This window comes from Dreissena polymorpha, chromosome 5 (genome assembly GCF_020536995.1).
Source record: "Dreissena polymorpha isolate Duluth1 chromosome 5, UMN_Dpol_1.0, whole genome shotgun sequence".
NCBI lineage: Eukaryota > Metazoa > Mollusca > Bivalvia > Myida > Dreissenidae > Dreissena > Dreissena polymorpha.
The window spans coordinates 82,513,583-82,536,559 of NC_068359.1; the positions used below are offsets into that span (position 1 = coordinate 82,513,583).

The following is a 22,977-nucleotide window of genomic DNA, read 5'->3' on the forward strand; positions in this document are numbered from 1 at the left end:
ACTGAGTATATATATATATAAGCATTTGATATGCTGTAGTATGAACATAAAATTATTTCAACTTGAAATTTAATAACATATTCAAAATATTATGTTTGTGATATAATCATTGTATTTAACACCTTTCTGTATGGACTCATTTCAAGATGTCTGAACGCTCATTGCACATATTAATTAAAACAGTAATTTTCAAAAGCAACAAGATTATCATAATTTGCACAAATTTATCTGATGCAGTAGTTAATGAAATGATACATAACAAAAACAAAAATACATTTTATGGGGTCAGAAAGACGATTATTTCAACTGCATTAGGGCTATTAGTAAAGCCATTGTTCATAAAAGGTACACATTATTTACACACATGATACAAATGCAATTGTCCTGTCTACTGACTTTTGCCTTTTTAATGCCTCCGTTATGGTAGCATATAGCTGGTGCACTGTCTGTCCATCTGTCCGTCCGGCATTATCAGGAGGTTTTTTATTCCCACGGATCGAATGATCAGGGGGTATATTGTTTTTGGTCTGTCTGTCATTATATGTGTGTGTCTGTCCCAAAACTTTAAACTTGCTCATAAAATGAAAACTCTTGGGTCTATGTTTTTTAAACTTCACATGTGCATGCATCTCATTGAGATCTACTATCAAACATGGTTTGAGTACACTATTTCAAAGGTCAAGGTCGTGGCCTTTACATTCAAAATATAACATTGTTTCTAAAATAGCTGCCATGTGGCTTCAATGCGCAGTAGGGGGCATAGTGTTTCACAAACACAGCTCTTGTTTATGCAAAGCTTTTAGATATTGAGCTGATTGTTTATATGTGGATCCACCTACATGGCCTACAGATGAAGTGTAGATATGGTCCGGTCCGTTTATTTTTAACGAAGATACGGGCCCTTGACTGATATAAATTTCTGCTATGGGAAGTATTAAGCTTTAAAGGGATTTATCATTCGGCGGTTACAATGTCATTTTTAACAAGGGAAGACATATTTTTTAAAGGGATAAAATCCAAGGTAGGAACGTCTATGAATTAAAAGTAAAAGGCATGGAGAATTGAGAAAACAGTGGTCATAGAAATTTTCTATATAATAACCGTATTCCGGTTTTTGTATGCAACGCTTTTAGATATTGAGCTGATTGTTGATATGCGAGTCCACAAACATGTCCTATGGATGAATTGTGAAATTCATTCCGGTTCATTTATTTGTGATGAAGTTATGGGCATTGGACTTAAAAAAATTATGTTTAATAACCGTTTTCTGGAGGTTTTTTTTATCGAAACGCTTTCAGATATTGAGCTGATATTTTAAGTGAGTCTTCCTACATGACATACGGATGAAATATGAAATTCGTCCCAGTCCAGTGATTTTTGGCGAAGTAATGGTCCTTGGACTTTGATTTTTTTTCTATGATAAATATTTTCTGGATGTTTTTAACTTATTTTTAATTTACTGCATTATAACCTTTTTCCGGCGTTTTTTTACGCAAAGCTTTCTGATATTGAGCTGATTTTTTTGGTATTTGAGTTTACCTACATGATTTAAGATGATGTGTGAGCATCGTTTTGGTCTATTATTTTTTCGGCTTACTTCTGGGCTTTGTTTTCTCTAAAATAGCTGCTGTAGGACTTCAAAGCGCAGTAGGGGGCATTGTGTTTCACAAACCGGGTTGTGTTCTTTCAGGTTTAATGACTTTCATCCGGTTGTAAAATCACGTTTGTGTACATACGAGTTACAATTTATTGGTAGAATTCTTCTAAGTGCAAGTGTCAAAAAAAAATTAAGTGAATTATTTTAAGAAATGATTTAGTGTCGGATAAAATTAGTTTCCTGAAAAAAGTCAATTCTTAAACAGGTAATATACTGAAAGACAGAGTTGCGCCAAGACAATTTCTCGCTTCTCGTTAAGTATGTATATCCATCATGTAACACATTAATATCGTTGTTACAGTATACACAGTCAGCAGATACAAAGTTATACAGTTCATAATAAGTAACAAATATGGACAAATATTGTTTTACTTTATTGGTCTATTATTATTTATCTTGGACATGTATATTTTTTTCTTATTCATGATAGCTGATAAACATATTATTTTACCGTATATGTTTTGTTGTGTCCATATCAAATGTGCATCAACTTAGAAAGCATCTGTATATAAATTCAATTTTTACTTTTTTTTATTAACTTAATATAATAATGTCGCATGACATGTTTTACATGGTTATTCAAATTAATAACAATTTATGAACATTTTCATTTTCTTCTTTTCAGGTTATCAATTTACTACCGGAAGGGTGTTTGACAAAGGAAAACCTGAAATGTTGGAAATTCGGAAGTGTAACAGACTATACCAGAGGCAAAATTATGAAAGCACCAATATCTTCATTTACATTAAAAACTGAGGGGGAGGAACCACTGATATATGAATTATACGACCAAAGTATGGTGCGTTCCATTGAAAATAAGCCGTTCGCTCAGAAAGGAGATTCCGGTGGTCCAGTTTTTGTTCACGACAGCAATGGTGAAGTTGTTTGTATCGGAATTGTTCTAGGTGGTGTGAAGTACTCTGACATAGCTCTGGTAACACCAATTAGTAGCATAATGCAGGTATTAGGTGCATCCCAACTCCTATCATTTAGTCCACCCAAAATACCAACGGTTATAGATGTATCACATCATGATGCAAAATTGAACGGTTGCAAACAAAATGCCGTTGTTCGTAAACGAGCTCATGTAAACATAAGCGCAGAAGAGGATGAAGAGGAAAAAATCTAGACACAACGATCATACTTGATATGTTATCAAAGCAACAAAGGTTAATATTCCGCACAAAATATAAAACATTTTGATAAAATTCTCTATTATGTACCGATGTTATACATAATGACATCAAAGTTAATGGTGTGTGCAGAAAAATCACATTGTAAAAGATTAGAACGCCAGTGTCAAGCAATGTTGTTAATAAACCTAACATTGCTATGAAAGAAATGCTTATGAATCCCACAAATATATTGTAAATTGGTGAGTTGCGTAAATAGTGGTGATGCTCAATGGTGAAAAGGCACCTTGTAAAATCAAACCCAATATGTTTCGTAATACTAATCAGTATCCATATATTTTGAAACAACTTATATCCGACACGTATTGTAAATATGGAGAGAATATGCGTTTTTGGCAGAGATGTAATAAGTTAATCCAGTTAGGCCAAGATAATTGTAATATGGCAAGCTTTAACGATTTCTATTGTTGATTGTGTGCTGAAGCTTATAAACTGCCTCATTCCCGGAACATACAGTGCATAATATTTATCCAGTTCGTACAAAATTGCATTTTAAAGCATTCACTTTTTTAAAGCGCAAGTTTCTAACATACATCCGATTGCATGCATACTACCTGAAAACATAGTCTTCTTATTCGCTTTATTTCTAGTCAATGATTTTTTAAACGATACAGTAACGCTGAACACATGTTACTTGTAAATTTATGTTATCCGTCTTGATTTAAATTCAGATACGGCTGAATCGACTTTTACAAAATGAAATTTGTTCAAGCTTACTTCATTCGGTTAAGCTATTTAAAAACTAGAGTGGGTATGTGTTGGTTTAAAATTCGTATGAATATGTGGACACTGCAGTCCACAGTTTTTCTACATTTCGAGATTATTCACAAATTGAATTAATACAATTGTGTGGTTATAATTTTAACAAAGTTGTTTGATGTTGATAAATAAACTAATATAAAGGCATACAGATTTAATAATTTATTTTTAAATATTATCTCTGATAAAATAGTTATTTGCTCAGAGAATAGGCCGCTAATCACCAAGTGTAATTAAAAGGGAACGAAAAGTTTGTCTCTTTTTTAAATATATCACAAAATTTACAATACCAAGGTTGTATAAACACTGTATACGTTGTTATAACTTTCAAAACACTAAGATTGTATACGTTTATTTAACTTTAAAATTATACGTACAATTTGTATATATATATATATATATATATGTGTAAATAATTTACACAATCTTGTATAATTGTTATAAGATATACAATCATAAATGTAAATAAATAATACTGATAAATGTACCTGATATGCACTTTAAACTGAAATGAAACACTTTGTCATGCCCAAGTGTTTTTTTTTGTTTTCCGCTTTCTCATAAGGAATATACATTTCACATCTTGAACATTATTACTATTGTTTTAATACTGATTCAGGCTCATATTATAAACTTTTTTGCGTATTTACTCACTATTTTTGTGTATTCCGATTTTCATATTTGGAGCATATAACATATATCTTTAAAATGTATTCGAAAATACGTTTCAAAATTTACATTGAAATTTTTTCAATACATAGTTCCATGTCATTAAGCTATAATTTACATTTTTCTCCGAAAGAACCCAAACTCTGGTCTAAGACAGATAAAGGTTAGCCCCCCCCCCCCCCCCAATTGCTTATAAACGTGTTTTTATTATCAAAGCAAAATGTTGCTGTATCTTTAATTTACCATATGTATGTACAGATACCTAACATGGCGTAACATTCTTCACCATTAAAAAGTTCTATATTTCTGTGTATTGTTTCTATCTAATATATTTAAAATTGAACAGGTCACAAATTGGTCAGGTCAATGTTGAAGGTAGCAACAGGATAAATGTTTATATTTTTATAAAATAAACCTGAAAAGTCATGAATGTATTTTTGACAAAACTTATAAAAAAATGCCAATTATGCAATGCACCACACCAGCAGGAACTTCAACACCAAAACTTGATACTAATATACTTATCTACTGTGTTGCATGCATTTCGTAAAGACAAATTACTTTTTCTATGTTTATTATTTATTCATTCTGTTTGTTTTGAGTGTTTGTTCTTCATAACGCAATATGTTGTTATCCTCTATAAGGCTGTCGATCAAATGTGTGACTTCAATATGTAAGAAAAATTTTCAAAGATCTGCAAATCATGTAATCTTATTATTTCACTTACGAAAAGTTATTTTTGGAATATATTGTAACAATGAAAATAATTAGGAAATATATATTTTATATATTGAAAAGTGTGGCTGTCTTGGGACTCGAATCCGTTATCTCTATATGCAAATGTACCGCCCCTACGTTCAACGGATACCTTAGAATGTTGATTTGAGTGTTAATGCTATGTCGATGATACGTTGTCTGTTGCTAAATTATCAATTAAAAAGCGAAACAAACGCTTTGTTTTTCTGGATGTTGACTGATAATTATGTAAGTCAAGAGTGTTGTTTTTCTAGATCGTTTATCATGCACACAGTCTTTTTTAATATTTGACTTTTTTAAATTGTAATTTAGCCACTATGTTAACACATTCCTTTGAATTATTAAACTGCATAACCAACCATACAAATAACTTAGCAAAGAATCATTAGTAAATTGATGTTTTCGTGTTATTTTTTTTTATTTTTACAATCTAAAGTGTGTATTTTAAATTTCCTGAAAGAAAACGCGTAGAAACATTAAACATTAAAAAAAACTTTGGTAAATACATTTATTATTATATGCAGTGTAATAAAACGTTTTAAAAAATGATTTAGCGTCTCATTTTCATTTACTATAGATTTACAGTTAGTTTATAACTATGCTTCCTCTTTATGTATGTAAATGCCCAACGTCTCTTATTTTGGACAGTTAACAAGTATTAAAGGACCAATCTTAACAGAATTGTGTCCTCAGCCAGGAGGCACTTTGTCATGTGGGTTGTGCTAAAACCTTGGAGACTGAAACCGCAGGTATGCAAGGCTTTGCTTCATGTAAACAAAACGATTATTCTCAGATCGTAATATATGTTATGATAGTAGTTGTTAACGATTATACATAAATTTGGCTCGATTGGTCATTGTCGGCTCGGGTACTACTTAAATGTACCCCGGGTACTCTTACGTATACTTAAATGTACCCCGGCTACGGAAAATACACTGAAACGTACCAGGGAATTATAACGCTAAATTTGTCGCTGTCGGATTGTTTTTAGTCCCCTACCGGTGAAACCGGAGAGGACTTATGGTTTTCACTCCGTCTGTCTGTCAGTCAGTCTGTCTGTCAGTCCGCCACACTTTTCTGGATCCTGTGATAACTTTAAAAGTTCATAATATTTTTTCATGAAACTTGAAACATGGATAGATAGCAATATGGAGATTTTGCACGTCATTTCATTGTGTTCATACGTCAAAAAAAATTGTTGCTATGGCAACAAATATATAAAAAAAAATTACTGACAATGGTGGAGTTTCACCGATAGGGGACCATATTGCCTGGCAATCTCTTATTTTAAATTTATTATGTTCATATTTTGTTAATACTCTGTAAAATTGCCTCTCTTTTATCGAAACTCAAACTCAAAAAGCATGTAGATGCAGGTTTTTTTAAAGAGATTTTGTTTCGTATTTTGTAGCGCGTTTTAACACATCAGATTTTGCGTTGGAATAAAACTCGGGTACAGTCTAAATAGGCCGGGTACATGTTAGTGTATTTTCCGCACCCGGGGTACATATAAGTATACTTAAGAGCACCCAATGTACATTAAAGTAGTACCCGAGACGACAATGACCAATCGAGCATACATTTGTATGTCCGTTCACATCACAACAGATTTAAAATGCATTGCAGTGCATTTAAATAATACAACTACATAAGATAATTGGGCCGCGCTCTGTGAAAAGGGGGTTTATTACATGTGCGAAATGTTTCCAAACTGCACAAGCTAATGAGGGACAACAATTTCCGATATTATGATATTTTTCCTTTAAAGAAAGTCTCTTCTTAGCAAAAATCCAATTTAGGCTGTGCGGACTTCACAGGCTTATCTGGGACGTCTCTTAACGCACATGTATTATTAAACCCCTTTTCCACAGAGCGCGGTCAATGTTTTTTTGTTAATCAAAATCTACCGACAATTCGAACTTTAAAACGCACACCATTGAAAATAAGCGACGTTAGGAAATTGTTTAATTTGCCCTGATACGATGTTAATGAAGAGGAACAGATATAAGTTTTTAAAAAAAACAGCATTGAATGAATTAAGTTAAGTTTTAAGAACAATAAGCTCGTCGATCATTATTTTCTTTCAATAAGGATCATAAGAGATCGACTGCAGCGGATATGGTCAGTTTCTATGAAAGGGTAATATTAAAGCTATAGTCACGAACACGTGGTATTAGAGTAATAAAGACGGTCTAAATGTCGATTTTCATCAACCAAAAAATGTATATCAATGACAATTATTTTCCTAAAAGAGTCCGCTCATGAACATTCAACTCAAATATGCTGCTCAACCATTTGTGAACCTGATGACTACTCATTGCTGAATTTCCCATTACCGGTACTTGGTATGTGAACAAATGATCCCCATAGTTTTAAAAAAGGACAGTCGAAACATTTAGTTATGAGAGCGATACTCATTCGTAGAGGTGATGTCATAGATAGATATTCAACAATACTGTCGGCCTAGACAACCAGCTGTGTAGCAATGGTGCTTTTTGAATAGCCCGCACCAGCATAACGAGAGTTTTTGCGGTTTGCTCATCAAATAGTTGATAAGTGGTTTTACGAACACGAAAAAAGCCAAAAGTAAAACACTTAACAACTATATTTACAACTGCCGACCTTCCTACAAATCCAAAATACTGTGTCCTTAATAAAATAAACTACAAAATCTTATTGTCTCTTTAGTTGGTATTTTCATAGCACAATTGTTAAAGAACTGATGATATTAATTTGAACAATCTCTTCTAATTGTATTCCACATATATCTGCATAGACTTAACAAACAGTTGTGGTGTGTACCTGAAAACAAGCAGTTAAACTTATGGCCGCATATATATTATAGCGTATTTTACGGTAATAGTGTTGACAACGATCGAAATATAAACCTGACTCAACACTCCGTTCATTCTGACTTTATTTTTCATACCTCATGAGATTTTGGTCGGTAAATATTATAACAAAAATGTATCTGATAATTAAACAATTTTATACTCCAAAACAGATTATTGCTTATGTATTGCTGAAAACCATGTAAATCATTAGAGCTTCCAATGAAAATGGTTGAACAAATCCGATAATTTAATAAAAACAAGAGGGCCATGATGGCCCTGAATCGCTCACCTGACTCATTAAGATCAGATGAAAACTATGACCTCTATTGTCTACACAATGTTTTTCTATGATTTGACCTAGTGACCTAGTTCCTGATTCTAGATGACCCAAATACAATCCCAATCCAGATTTCATCAAGATAAACATTCTGACCACAGTTCATAAATATTGGATGAAAACTGTGACCTCTATTGTCAACACAAGGTTTTTCTATTTATTTGACCTAGATTTTTACCCCAGATGACCCAAATACAATCCCACCCAGATTTCATCAAGAATTCTGACCAAATTTCATAAAGGTTGGATGAAAACTGTGATCTCAAATGTCTACACAAGGTTTTTCTATTATTTGACCTAGTGACCTAGTTTTTGACCCCAGATGACCCAAATAAAATCTCAACCCAGATTTCATCAAGATAAACATTCTGACCAAATTTCATAAAGATTGGATGAAAACTGTGACCTCTATTGTCTACAGAAGGTTGTTCTATTATTTGACCTAGTGACCTTGTTTTTGACCCCAGATGACCCAAATATAATCCCAAACCGGATATCATCAAGATAAACATTTTGACCAAATTTCATCAAGATTGGATGCAAACTGTGACCTCTACTGTCTACACAAACAAATTGTTGACGGACGGACGCACGGACACACGCAGGCACGCACAACGGACGCCGGACATCACACGATCACATAAGCTCACCGTGTCACTTCATGACAGGTCACCTAAAAATATGTGTCGGAGATAAACATGAACAGTTGTGGTTAAAATCCCATAGAAACGAGGGCTGTTTGTAAAACATGCATGCCCCCCTATATGGGCTATAAGTTGTAGTAGCAGTCATTGTGTGAATACGTTTTTTGTCACTGTGAATGGTGGTGGTGGTGGTGGTGGTGTAGTAGTAGTAGTAGTAGTAGTAGTAGTAGTAGTAGTAGTAGTAGTAGAAGTAGTAGTAGTAGTAGTAGTAGTAGTAGTAGTAGTAGTAATAGTAGTTGTAGTAGCAGTAGTAGTAGTAGCAGTAGTAGTAGAAGTAGTAGTAGTAGTAGTAGTAGAAGTAGTAGTAGTAGTAGTAGTAGTAGTAGAAGTAGTAGTATTAGTAGTAGTAGTAGTAGTAGTATTAGTAGTCGTAGTGGTAGTAGTAGTAGTAGTAGTAGTAGTGGTAAAAGTAGTAGTAGTAGTGGCAGTAGTAGTAGAAGTAGTAATAGTGGTGGTGGTGGTGGTGGTGGTGGTGGTGGTGGTGGTGGTGGTGGTGGTGGTGGTGGTGGTGGTTGTGGTGGTGGTGGTGGTGGTGGTGTTGTGGTGTGGTGTCTCGTCGTCGTTCGTCGTGTCGTGTCTCGTAGTCGTCGTTCCGTCGTGTCGTCGTCGTCGTCGTCGTCGGTCGTCGTCGTCGTCGTCGTCGTAGTCGTCCTGTCGTCGTCGTCGTGCTCGTCGTCGTCGTCGTAGTCGTCGTCGTCGTCGTCGTCGTCTTCGTAGTCGTCGTCGTCGTTGTAGTAGTCGTGGTAGTCGTAGTCTAGTCGTGTCGTAGTAGTCGTGTCGTCAGTCTTAGTCGTAGTCGTAGTCGTAGTCAGTAGTGTAGTAGTAGTAGTAGTAGTAGTAAGTAGTAGTATGAAGTAGCAGTAGCAGAAAGCAGTAGCAGCATTACAAGACCAATCACTGTAAGAATGATCAAATGGGAAAGGTAACCTAGCACTGGCAGTAAATATGGGGCTCATTTACAGGTCAGATTTGGAATCCTCGCTGTAAAATGAGATTTTGAATGAATTAAAGGGAGGCAAATCTGTAATAAAAAGAACATGCATAAACCGTAGTTGTTTCCCTTGTTTGAACCATGCTAAATCCTTACAAGTTTGGAAAGAATTGGATGAAAAATTTGGACTTTATTGCATAAACACCATTTTCTCAATTCAAGGGGAGGTAATTATGTACTTCATGGACCAATAATGCTCATTTTTTGTAGGTTTCGTGTCCTCATTGATATAAAGACACTGTGCAAATTTGGAAAGGATCGGACAAAAAATGTGGAAGATTTTTGAAAGTTTTCACAAAATAGGCAAAAACGAATAAACATGCAAAGTTCAACGAGCTCCTGCGGCCATGTTTTTTGACGAATCAAATTTCTTTGAACAACTTTTTCATGGGAGCCTTCAAAGGTCATCCCTGTGAAATTTTTTGAAAATCTGATGAGCGGTTTCTGACAAGAAGATTTTTTTAGGTTTTTACCATATATGGTCATGGCGGCCATCTTGGTTATGTGATCAAATTTTTTTTAACAATTCTTTTGTCCCATGACCTAGGGATGCTCCACATGAAATTTAGTTGAAATTGGCTCAATGGTTTAGTAGAAGAAGATGTTTACAAATTGTTTACAGACAGACAGACAGACAGACAGACGGACGGACGGACGCCGGACGGTGAGTGATCACAATAGCTCACCCCGAGCTATCGCTCAGGTGAGCTAATAATGAACGTTTTAAGCCATGCCTGAAAATAAAAAAGAAGAAAATATATCTTATGTATATCACAGGATCCAACATAACAGAAAATAACGATTTGAGTGAAAATAAACATCTTTTTGGGCATGACGTTGTCGCATTGTTTTACGAAGGCAATAATTGCGTCATGGCCATTGTATGTACTTAACGTGAGTATTCGATTAAAATTTCTCGTAAATTAAATGTAGAGTTTTATCAAAATATTTTATAATTTAATATATTATTTATTATTTATATAATCTTACAAGACATGCTAGTTGTTTTTGAGGTTACTGTTAAATTTGAAGTTATTCATAATCTATCCAACTATTCCTAACATTTCATTGATACACATCAACATCTGTATTAAATTGATTATTTTTTAATGGAATGATGATATTGACCTAAAGCCCCAGCCCCTGGATAAAGATCCGGGACATTTGCGTGGACCTTTTGGAATTTTAAGTGTCGACGGTCTTGCAAAGACCATCAGCCCCTGACAACACGATATCCACACGGACAAATCCGTACAAACACGACCAGTCTCAGCAGCAACAGACAGTCAATCATCACGGTACCCACACAACTGTCCCGGACCAACACGACAGAGATACGGATAGTCCCGGATTAGCACGGACCAACACGTCATATATACGTACCTCCCTGACACGGATAAACACGTTATCAATACGGACCAAACACAATTTTCCCCGAACCGACAATAATTGATACATAAGCAGGTTGATTTTCGGCGATTCCATCGATTAGGTTGTCCGGTTAACGCATTGGTTGGTACACGCGCTTGTCAATACCCGTGTCCCACAGCATGTAAGTTTGGTTTGTTGTAAATGTATACATATCGGACTGGTGTGGGTTTCCTTCGGATACTCCGGCTTATTCAAACAGCTTAAGAATACACTTATATTGAAATCTTCCATTAAAAAATAAGCTGGAAATAGCAAATTTGATTTTAATTTCGACCAAAAATTTCTTGAGTACAGTAAATTAATTGGGCATCAGGGCTGGGACACACTCCATGGTCCTCACGCAGACGCGGAACTCAATCTCCTTAACTCAAAAAGGCTCAAAAACACGGTGATTCCATCATTCTACAATCGTATCTCGAAGGTTTAACCTCGTATTTCGTGAACATAGCTAAAACCGATAAAAACGTCATAATGCAACCAACAAAAAACGTATTGCAAAAGTGGTACTTCCGGTTCCCGAGCCATTGTTATAAGCACCATGGACCAAAGCGTTTTCTTAACATCGAGATTAAACAAAGTGGTTTACTGACCGACAGATCGACGGACTGTTACCATGCAATTTACCTATGCTTCTGTGAAGGGGGCATGATTTAATAGTTTCTTTTAAAACACCATATAACTCACCATTTCATTATAATCAATCAAATTTTGAGTTCGGCAATTATAACGGCTTCAATTCTTATAAATAGAATAACTAGAGGGACAACGGATGTGAGACTAGAAGAAAATACAATATTATGTACATGAAGGAAATGTAAGTTTTAATAACTTTAAATAGTATCTAATCATCTCGTACAATGACATGTCAATGGTATTTCTTGTCACAAAACAACTTGTATCGCAATTCAATTTATTCATTTCATGTGATAATATAAGTGTTTCTCTACAATTACCAATGTTACCGCTCCACCAACGACTACTTCAATTTTATATTGATTGCAAAACCATTTTGTGAAAAAAATAATGTTATTAAAATTACTTCCCAGTGCATAGTCCAATAAAAAAAATACTGTCAAATAAACGGCAGTTTTGTCGGTAAAATATTATAATCATAATTCAATATTGGCAAAAATATCATTTTCCCTTATATACTTCTAGACGAAATGTTACCTCGTGTAGCGCCGTTAGATTTAAAACGGGCCATTTAAAAGTACTTAATAAACATGATCAGTAGTGTAAGCATCATAACTGGAAACAATTTTACGATTTCTGACGATTTATTAAGGCACATTATTTGAAGGTTATGTCTTTGTACGGAACTATGAAAGTTATCTTAAAATATAATACGTGAATATACTTATAAATTGTGTTCGTGAAAAATAAAAATTTAGTCCTAAACAAAATAAAATATAACAATATTAAAGAAATGAAGGCCGTAAGGGATTACAAATAGAAACTCCCATGAAGCAATGAGTCTTGTTGAAGCCTTTAGATCCGTCAGATGTTTACATTTCAAAAAGACTTTGATTTATTAGAGCAGCTGTGATTTTAAAAATTGCGAAATTGTCAACATAATTGTTCCAAGAATACAAATGATATTTTTGACACTTTCAGATGTAAATATGGGGGATTTCGATACTCGGTGGGCGAATGTAGAATTACCGAAATCCCCGCTACAATTCAATATTTTTCAAAAGAAGTGGGATATTGTTGTTAAGTTTTTGTCTGTACCTCTTCTTTCTAATATCAAAAAGCCACCCAGATGATTTTCTGACACTTGAAGAGCTTTACAGCGGGGATTTCTGTTCCTGATCGTGCTTGTGAAAACATGCACTATGGATTCATACTCGGAATCTATCTATCTATATATACTGCTAGTCGCCAACAATTAGGAATCCCAATAATTATGTATATATTTTACTTTTTCACTACCAAACATGGATAAAAACAATTTTTCCTCAGGTGAATTGATTGTATTTTGCAATATTCTATCTTAATATCCGCAGTGTTTTGATAAATAATAAATATTATTGGGGATTTCGGGGGATTTCGGTAATTACGGGGATTTCGGTATTTCTACACACCGTTGTTGGCATGCTTTATTTTACACCAGATAATCATTCAAGGTTACGCATGCGCAATTAATTTCCTTCTATATTACATATAAAATAGTTGAAGTTCGATATCAATTTTTACCATGATCAAGCGCATACCCACTATATCATCATACATCATTGGAAAGATTAATGCATAATCTTTTGAAAAAAATGCATGTCATTAAATTCTATACGCGCAAACTCAAAATAATTACCTTAGAAAAGGCAAACCGGTTTTGACAGCTGTGCAGACAACCATTTTGGGCTCAAATAGTATGACCTACTTTCAAAGCCGGGAACCATCAACACAAAAAGTAGAGCACAAAAATGGCTTATTTTCTTATTGCTTACAAATATACCTTCATGTTGATACCAAAACCAACCATTTGCAATGTATTTTACAAATCCTAGGCAGCATGCACTCAACAATGTGTGCTAAGTATCAAACTGACTGCATGTAACCCTAAAAACAGGAGTTCCGGTTTGGGGTTATGTGACCTTTAAAGGCCAATAGTTTTGAGCTGAAATCGAGATCCTTTTGTGATGTCAGACGCGAACGCGTTTAAATCGTAACACCTTTTTAGAGCGTACCACTTGAACAATAATTCGCACAATGTGTCCTTTATCAAACACATAGAATGTGTGTATAATTATTTTAAATCAACATATTTTTTACAAATGCAATATAGTTACTTAAGTTAAATATAACAACGATCGCATATTACATGACAAACAGTTCCTGCTAAGAAAATGTTCTTCGTATGAGGTATATATATGAGGTCGAATTCTAGAGCGAACATAAATTCGAAATAACCGCTTATACATTCTTACTTATAAGGCTTGCAAGTGGATGGTATTGAAACTGTGAAATTTAAAAAAGGCATATACTTTTTAAGCTGAAGCAGCCATAATATGAAATAATAATATCTTTGTGACCTTTGCTGCGGTTCCGCTTTAACGCTAGGAGAAATCTTTCCAGATTTGGGAGAATGATCTGTTTGTAAATTTGCAATTGTCCGTTTTTTGTAATTGAGAAAAGAAAGTTATTTGTAAGCAATTAACTACTAACATTCACATATTATTATTAATTATAATCACGTGCTTGTCTTGACGGCATGAATTTGATATTGAGCTCTGCTCTAAACAAAGATCGATACATACAGTAAACATGTGAATTATAGATCTTTGCCCTACTCAGTATGTCACTTTGGTGTACGCAGCTTTACAACCATAGGGCACGTGATAAAGTGGGCGGAGTTAGATATGATTAGTTATTTTAAATAGATATGTTTATGTATACATTTTATTACCGTTTACGTTTTCGTTTTGTTTATAAAACCGTTTATCTGACATTCATTCATTCATTCAATATCGTTTTAAAAGTCGGCCGCGTCGACCCTCATTTTACACTGTTCTTTTAAAACCGCACATTACACAGATAACGTTGTTTTTTTTAGAAAATGGTCAGTTAAGGATGATGGAAATTGAAAATTGCACAGGTTTGTGTAGTCGCCACTTATTTTAGCAATATGATTCAGTAAGATTTTATGTTTTCAAATACAGTGTTTGTACATATAATTGGTTTGCACATTTCGAGCAAACTTAGTGCGGACGTAACAATCGTCAAAAAGAAATTATTTGAAACCGAAAGAAGATTTTCTGAAAATCGTCTTTTGTATGCCATTTGTTTAGCATATGCTAACGATGAACGTGTCAGACGATATCTATATTACACTGATGTTTCGTGTTACGGGCGCTTAAATACTAGGTATTTGCAAATGTAACAAAAATATCTTTAAAAAAGAGAAACGGCGTTTATTGTTCATTTCACATTAGTTGCAATAATTCAACTCTAAGCTTTATAGCCCAATGGGCTGCTTAGAGCAAAGACCTATAGATAACACAGATTGGAAACTTCGCGCCTTATCGGGCTATCTCTCGGCGGGGTCAGGTGGTCGAGAAACTGATAAGAACACTTGGGATCAGCAGACGATTTATTCCATGAATCAATCGGAGTAGTCTGGAGATAGCCGGTGTATCACGATTGCGATAAGATAGCGACGCGTCAGTAGCAACGGCTACGATTATTGAGAAAAGTTATGCGAAAATGTTACGGCGCTGTAGAAAGGCGGCTGTAACTTGGTCAATACTGATCCGATTTTCATAAAATTAAGTTTCATAGAAACATGAGTAATTATGTTTTTATAAAATCTCGATTTTATTTACCTACAATAAGAATTCATAATGCCGCGATCATTGCGCTAAGAACTTCCAAATCGCGGCGAGAATGCTGTTGAATAGTTTATTTGAAAAGCTTTTGCTGATAAAATATTCTTGTATAATTTGGTATTTCAGACAGTTAAAACCTTATAAAATATTATTATTTCAAAACGGATAGATATATGTGGACACATAGATCTAGGTCTCTGATTAAAACAACATTACAGTATAATAAATGCTATGATCTTTCGATCCAAAAACGGTTTTAGTTCGACTTATTTCAATATTGATTGTGTAGATTTTTATCCCCACGCTTTTTGAAAAAAAGGTGGGGATATTGTGGTTATCTCCCACGTCCGTCCGTCTGTCTGTCTGTCCGTCCTGGCCACTATCTCCTCCTACACTAAAAGCACTAGAACCTTGAAACTTACACACATGGTAGCTATGAGCATATGTGCGACCCTGCACTATTTGGAATTTTGATCTGACCCCTGGGTCAAAAGTTATAGCGGTTGGGGTGGGGCCGCGTCAGAAATTATCACTCATTTTTTTAGGTTATTTTACATTTACTTCTTTATTTCTACACCGATTCACTTCAAATTGATACTGGACCTCTCTTATGACAATACGGTCAATCTCAACCATGCATGGCCCCATTCCCAACCCTGGGGCGCCCGCCCACATAGGCCACACCCACCAAAAATTTCCATTTACTATAATTTTTTCATTTCTACACGGATTCACTTCAAATTGATACTGAACTTTTGTTATGACATTAGGGTCAATCTCAACTATGCATGGCCCCAATCCCAACCCTGGGGCGCCCGCCCACATAGGCCACACCCACCAAAAAATACCATTTACTATAATTTTTTCATTTCTACACGGATTTACTTCAAATTGATACTGAACTTCTCTTATGACATTAGGGTCAATCTCAACTATGCATGGTCCCATAACCAACCCTGGGGCCCCGCCCACATAGACCACACCCACCCAAAATTGCCTTTATTATAATTTCTTCATTTCTACACCGATTCACTTCAAATTGATATTGAACTTCTCTTATGATAATACAGTCAATCTCAACTATGCATGGCCCCATTACCAACCCTGGGGCACCCCGCCCACATAGACCACACCCACCCAAAATTGCCTTTTACTATAATTTCTTCATTTCTACACCGATTCACTTCAAATTGATACTGAACCTCTCTTATGACAATACGGTCAATCTCAACTATGCATGGCCCCATTACCAACCCTGGGGCCCCGCTCACATAGACCACACCCACCCAAAATTGCCTTTTACTATAATTTCTTCTTTTCTACACCGATTCACTTCAAATTGATACTGAACTTCTCTTATGACAATATGGTCAATCTCAGCTATGCATGGCCCCATTACCAACCCTGGGGCACACCTAGGTCAAACATTCGGCGTGGGGATACGCGTCGGCCTCTGCCGCGCCATTTCTAGTTTTCAATTGTTTAATTCTCGTTTTATTTAGATCTTATTCATGAGTTATAGGTTATTAAAGTTTTGTTTGTAATCCAGTTTTTTTCTTTTGGTAATTAAATTAAGCTTTCAGTATCGTGGGCTAGGATTTCGCGAAAAGAAAAAAACAAAAACATTTCACGCGCGTGTTAATCGTCGGATCAATTAGCGAACTGAAGATGCTTTGTGTGTTTTTTCTTTACTCTTGAGAATTAATTAAAAGAAGGGTTTCTTACTTCAATTATCAGTTTGCGTTGTTGATTGATTTTAATTGTGTGATCAGTGGCCGCGGCCGGCGAATTCATTCATTATATGTCATTGTGATGTCCAATTAAGGTAAGTCTTTGTTGTGAATGTGTTAGATTTTAATATACTTGTTTATAATAGTACGTTATAAACACAATGAAATGCTGTATAAAACTGTTTAAAAAAAGGCTATTCTCGATTGTGTATCTTATAAGTTGGACATACTAGTACATATTTTGGATTTTACATTTTTAAATTCTGTATCATTTGTGCAATCATGTCGCGTAACAGAGACCCTGATTTTTTCGCTTGGAGTGATAGTGATTTAGACCTTGATGAGCTTTTTGAAGGGGACTATACTGACAATGACTCTGTTTGTACTGATAAACATAGTGTTAGTGTTGATAAGAAAGATATATATGTGTGTCCAATTTGTTCACGAGAATACAAGACTATATATATTTCTTACTGTAAGAGGTTTTGCAATTACAAAACAAATAAATAAGAAAACTGAGAAAAGTGCAAAAAATGAAAAGAAAACATCCGCCAGCCTGAGAGATGCTTTAAAGTCACTGAATACCGGTAATTTGAAATAAACTGGGACTATAGGTCTGTACCAGAAGTTTAACATCAGGACTATCAGTATGGGAATATTGAAACTAAAAACGTGTGCTCTGCTATTGCTTACGCTTTTAACAATGACAATTTGTGGTTTTTATAGTCATCTCACAGCTTTTGTTTGTGTTTTAATAGTAAGCTCACAGCTATCTGTTAAAATATGTTTGTATATTAACTTGCATGTGTAACATTGACAGGAAAACTGGTAATACTAATAAAATAAGATATTAAATGAGAATTTAAACCCATACATTGTACTTTCATCTAGTTCTTTTATTCATACCAAGATAAACATAATGATATTACCCAGAATAAAAATCTTATTTCTTCGATTTGAGGTGAATACATGTAATGACAAAGTTTTTCACAATGAACCAAAGCACGTTTGACAACATGTGTGTATAATAGGGTAAAAGAGCTTAAAATTGTACCATCTTTGTACAAGGCCAAAATCCTTTAAAATGAACATTATCCTCCAGTTTAATTAATTCATACCAAGATTAACATATCACCAAGCATAAAAATCTGACTTAATCTATTTGGGATGAAAAATGAAAAAGTTTATCAAAAAGAACAAAAACACGTTTGACAGCTATCTTGTACAACAGAAGAAAAGAGCTTAAAATTGTACCAACATTGTATAAGGCCAAATCCTTTAAATTGAATATTTTCTACTAGTTTGTTTAAATCTATACTTAGATTAACATATTGCCTAGCATAAAAATCTTACTTCAACGATATGGGATGAGAAATGGAAAAGTTTTCACAAAGAAACAAACCACTTTGGCGACAGGTGTGAAACATTATTGAATGAAATAACAGTATAAAATTGTACAAAATGTACAAAGGCAAAATCCATTAAAATGACTTATTTTCGTCTACTTTTTATTAATCATACCTAGAATTACATATCACCAAGCATAACAATCTGACTTAATCGATTTGGGATGAAAAATGAAAAAGTTTATCAATAAGAACAAAAACACGTTTGACAGCAACAGAAGAAAAGAGCTTAAAATTGTACCAACATTGTATAAGGCCAAATCCTTTAAATTGAATATTTTCTTGTAGTTTGTTTAAATCTATACTTAGATTAACATATTGCCTAGCATAAAAATCTTACTTCAAATATATGGGATGAGAAATAAAATAGAAAAGTGTTTCAACAAAATACAAACCACTTGATTGAATGAAATAACAGTATAACTAGTACAAATTGTACAAAGGCAAAATCCTTTAAAATACCTCATTTTCGTCTACTTTTTATAAATCATACATAGATTAACATCTCACCTAGCATAAAAATCTTACGTTATCAATATGTGATGCTTAATGAAGAAGTTTATAGAAAAATGCTTCGGGCCTTTCAATTTTTCAAAAATTATCGAAAATGAACGAATCCAGTGTTCTCTTTCAAATTCCGATAAATTAATAACTAATTAGAATAATAACTACCAAAACCTAAAGAATTATCAAGACAGAAAATAAATACTTATTTCTAATCACACAAAAAATATTCAATATGTCTTTTTTCGGAGACCGACTTTGCTCACTACGTAAAGTTCGTAACGTTGCGCTTTCAGGCATTTAATTATTGCTCTGCAAACTGACAACCGAGCGCTAAAAACACTAATTAACACATTAATATTGTTAATAACAATATCAAAATAATATAAACTAACCAGATCATGATCAGAATACCCTACGACATCAAATATTAACGACTAATTACGAAGAATAATTGTTTGCTTTATAAGAAAATGGCCGACAGCAGCTGGAACAGGGAATAATCTACAGGTACACCGGCATCTCCAACTCAATGTCACGTGACCCGCGTCCGCCGATAGATATTATCGCATATCGCTATAGCGGAGACGAGAGATTCCAATCTGTGTTATCTATAGGTCTTTGCTTAGAGTTGCAATGCGCTCTCTCTTGTCCATAGGTGCAAAATGTTATCAACAATGCAAGGGTTAAGGAACACTGAAACCGCAAGAACTTATTAAAATTTACCTATCTAAACCACACACTCATCCAAATGGTACCATTAAAGCAAGAAATAATTGATTTTTGGAAGTGGCTAGAGTACCTCTAGAATCTGGTTCTTAAGGTACGGATCCGTTCCTCTAGCTAAACCACTGGGCTTTTGCTACAGGTACGGACAGGTTTTTTTTCCACTTTTTGGGAAGATAGCCCATGGCTTTGGAATTGGGAATTTTATCGGCATTTTCATGAAATTGGGAAAATAAATTCATTAGCCTTTTTTTCCACACGAAAAGTCCACTGATTAGGGAAATACTAAATTTGATATAACTCTTTACAATCATTCAAATTAAAAGAAAAAAATCATATAATACTTTGTTAGATGTAATTGAATTACAATTGAGATAAAATACACATAAGACTTCTTTCTAAAAAAAAAAAAAAAAAAAAAAAAAAAAAATTTTTTTTTTTTTTTTTTTTGAAATTGGGAATTTTTTGCCAAATTTTGGGAAAAAAGTATACTTTTTGGGATCGGGAACATAGCCGAATTTCGGCTATAAAATCGGGCAAAAAAAAACCCTGACGGACCTCCCGTTTTCACATATTGTGTGCACTTTTTTATAGTTAAATTGTTCCACACTTATGTAACAATAACAACAAAGTATGTACCTTTATTTAAATCAAATGCACTTAATCCGCTCGGCCAGACTCGTTTGTTTACATTGTTCAGGTCAGCGATATTAACTGTTGAACACCGGTTATGGTATATAGTATAATCTATCACAGGTGGAAGTAACGTACCCTGGATAGTATTTTTTTGTTATTTATTTTTTGAAGAGCCCAATATATTCAAATAAATACATAAAATCATGTTTAATGAGAAAAAAATTGACAAAGAGCCGTGAAAAAAATCCCCACCCTCTGATATTGGAATCATAACAAGGTCATTAACTAGAATTTATCATAGACCTGTCTTCGCGGGCCGCAAAAATGTCAAAAGTAGCTTTAATCAAAAGCATCCATTGATCTTCCTATAAGCAATTGGACAACCTTTCAAAAAATGTTCACTTTAAAAAAATCTGTCCAGCCGTTAACTCACAGTCGGTCAAAAACCGAGCAATATTTTGAGTCCGTTTGTCAACCCGAATAAATCTTCTACAGACTTTCAAACAATATTTTTGAGTTTTTGCCCCTTAATCGATAGCTCGCGTCCTATTCCTTTAAAACAACGAGGCGTGTCAAATAATGCATGCACATGCAACCACTTACCCCTAAAAACTTATTCCAATACAATCAGAATTATAAGTATTTTTCATTTATTTACATTTATTTAAACATTGTTGTTGTTGTTGATTGGATATTTATGTGCCTGGCTCTGTCAGTGTAATTCACTGCTAAGCCGGGTTCAAGAGCGATGGCTACTTTCGTTTTCAAGTAAATCAAATTTAGAGTTATAACAGTTGTTGCAAAGAAAATATAACATTTTGGAATAAGTTTTTAGGGGTAAGTGGTTGCATATGCATGCATTATTTGACACGCTTCGTTGTTTCAAAGGAATTAAACATGATGTTATATATTTATTTGAATACATTGGGCTCCTAAAAAATATATATATGAAAAATACTATCCTGGGTACATTGTACGTTACTTCCACCTGTGTAATCTATTACTGCTACTGTAGTGAAAGGGTAGTCGTCTCACGGATGGGAAAGCTTTCAGTTCCCCGGGGTTCAGTTATATTGTGACATAGTGACCATATGAGGTGCAACATAATAATTATTACAAGTATATTGCAGTGATTTTTTTTGCCCAAAATTACCGCCGATATTCGGCTGCTTCCCAATTGCAAAAAATGATGTTTTTTCCCAAAAATCTGACCAATATTTCCCCAAAGACAAATTTTTTCCAATTAAGCCAATAAGATTGCAATGTCATTTAGCGTTAATTTCGTAGAACGAGTGCCTATCGAGCTTGTCGAGTCTTCGCCGAATGACAACTGACTTCAGGGCCCTCAATCTATCAAATCTTCGGCGGCAGTCCCCCACCTGAAAAGTATACTTTTTTCCCCTTTTGGTGTGAAAAATTCCCCCTAAAAAAAAAATAAATTTTTTTTTATTTTTTTTTAATAGAAAGATGTGTCTCATGATTATTATATCTCAAATCTATTTCAATTTAATCTTTTCAAACATACTAAATTATGAAATATGCAATAAATATAGTGCAAACATGTAAACATGAAATAATGAGAGAGTAAGTAAAAAAATCCCCCAAAAAGGGAAACGCCGCGAAAATTCCCCCTCCTAAGGGCTGCGGACCCCTTCCCCCAAAATAGCGTGAGGGCCCTGGACTTACGAATGTTCGCAAATCAGGGCTTTTCATCTGGAAATTGGGAAGAAGCCCTAGCCTTGCAAATTGGGAAATTTAAGCGCGATAAATGGCCATTTTGGGAAAAAAACTTTTAAAGCATTTCATCACAGGTAAATCATTTAATCAATTTTAAACAGTCACAATAATAGTTTGAACTTTATTTTTGTTATGAATTAATGACCTGGAAATGTTCTTTTCAAAGATTGGCCAGCTATATTTTCAAACAGATAAACTTTTCAACAGGTAACAGCAGTTTTTGAACAGTAAACTTGTTTTTTTTTAATCCGCAGTCGAATAAAGTTTTTTGATCTTCTTCAGAGTCCAGGAGCTTTTGTTTCTTAACTGATTTTATGTAATATTTACCATTATGTGACATTTTCAAACTGAAAATTCAGCGATGACACTGGTGACCTCCCTTGCGGCCCTCGTGCAAAAACCGACAATAAAACCCGTACTACGCAATATTCTGTTCTAGACTGGTACACAAATACAATTAAAATTCGGCTTAGCGGTAGTGGGGAAATAACTGAACTGAACTGGTAGCGAAAAAATCGATACCAGACAACAATTACGCAAAATAAACCTTCATCTTTGTTTATCACTCGTGGAAGCTTTCAA

At 34.4% G+C, this 22,977-nt stretch overlaps 2 protein-coding genes across 3 annotated transcripts in view; one reads left to right on the forward strand and one right to left on the reverse strand.

Moving 5' to 3' along the window:
- Positions 1 to 22,977, reverse strand: part of LOC127881997 (polyamine-transporting ATPase 13A3-like) — a 563,467-nt gene that overhangs the window by 42,174 nt on the left and 498,316 nt on the right. The gene's annotated exons all lie outside the window — the stretch shown is intronic.
- The window catches only part of LOC127881993 (uncharacterized), a 68,600-nt gene continuing 60,434 nt past the window's right edge, over positions 14,812 to 22,977 (forward strand). For both annotated transcript variants that reach the window (XR_008050370.1, XM_052430327.1), the window contains exon 1: positions 14,812 to 14,926. The gene's annotated coding sequence lies outside the window, so the exon portion shown is untranslated. The remainder of the gene's footprint in view (positions 14,927 to 22,977) is intronic.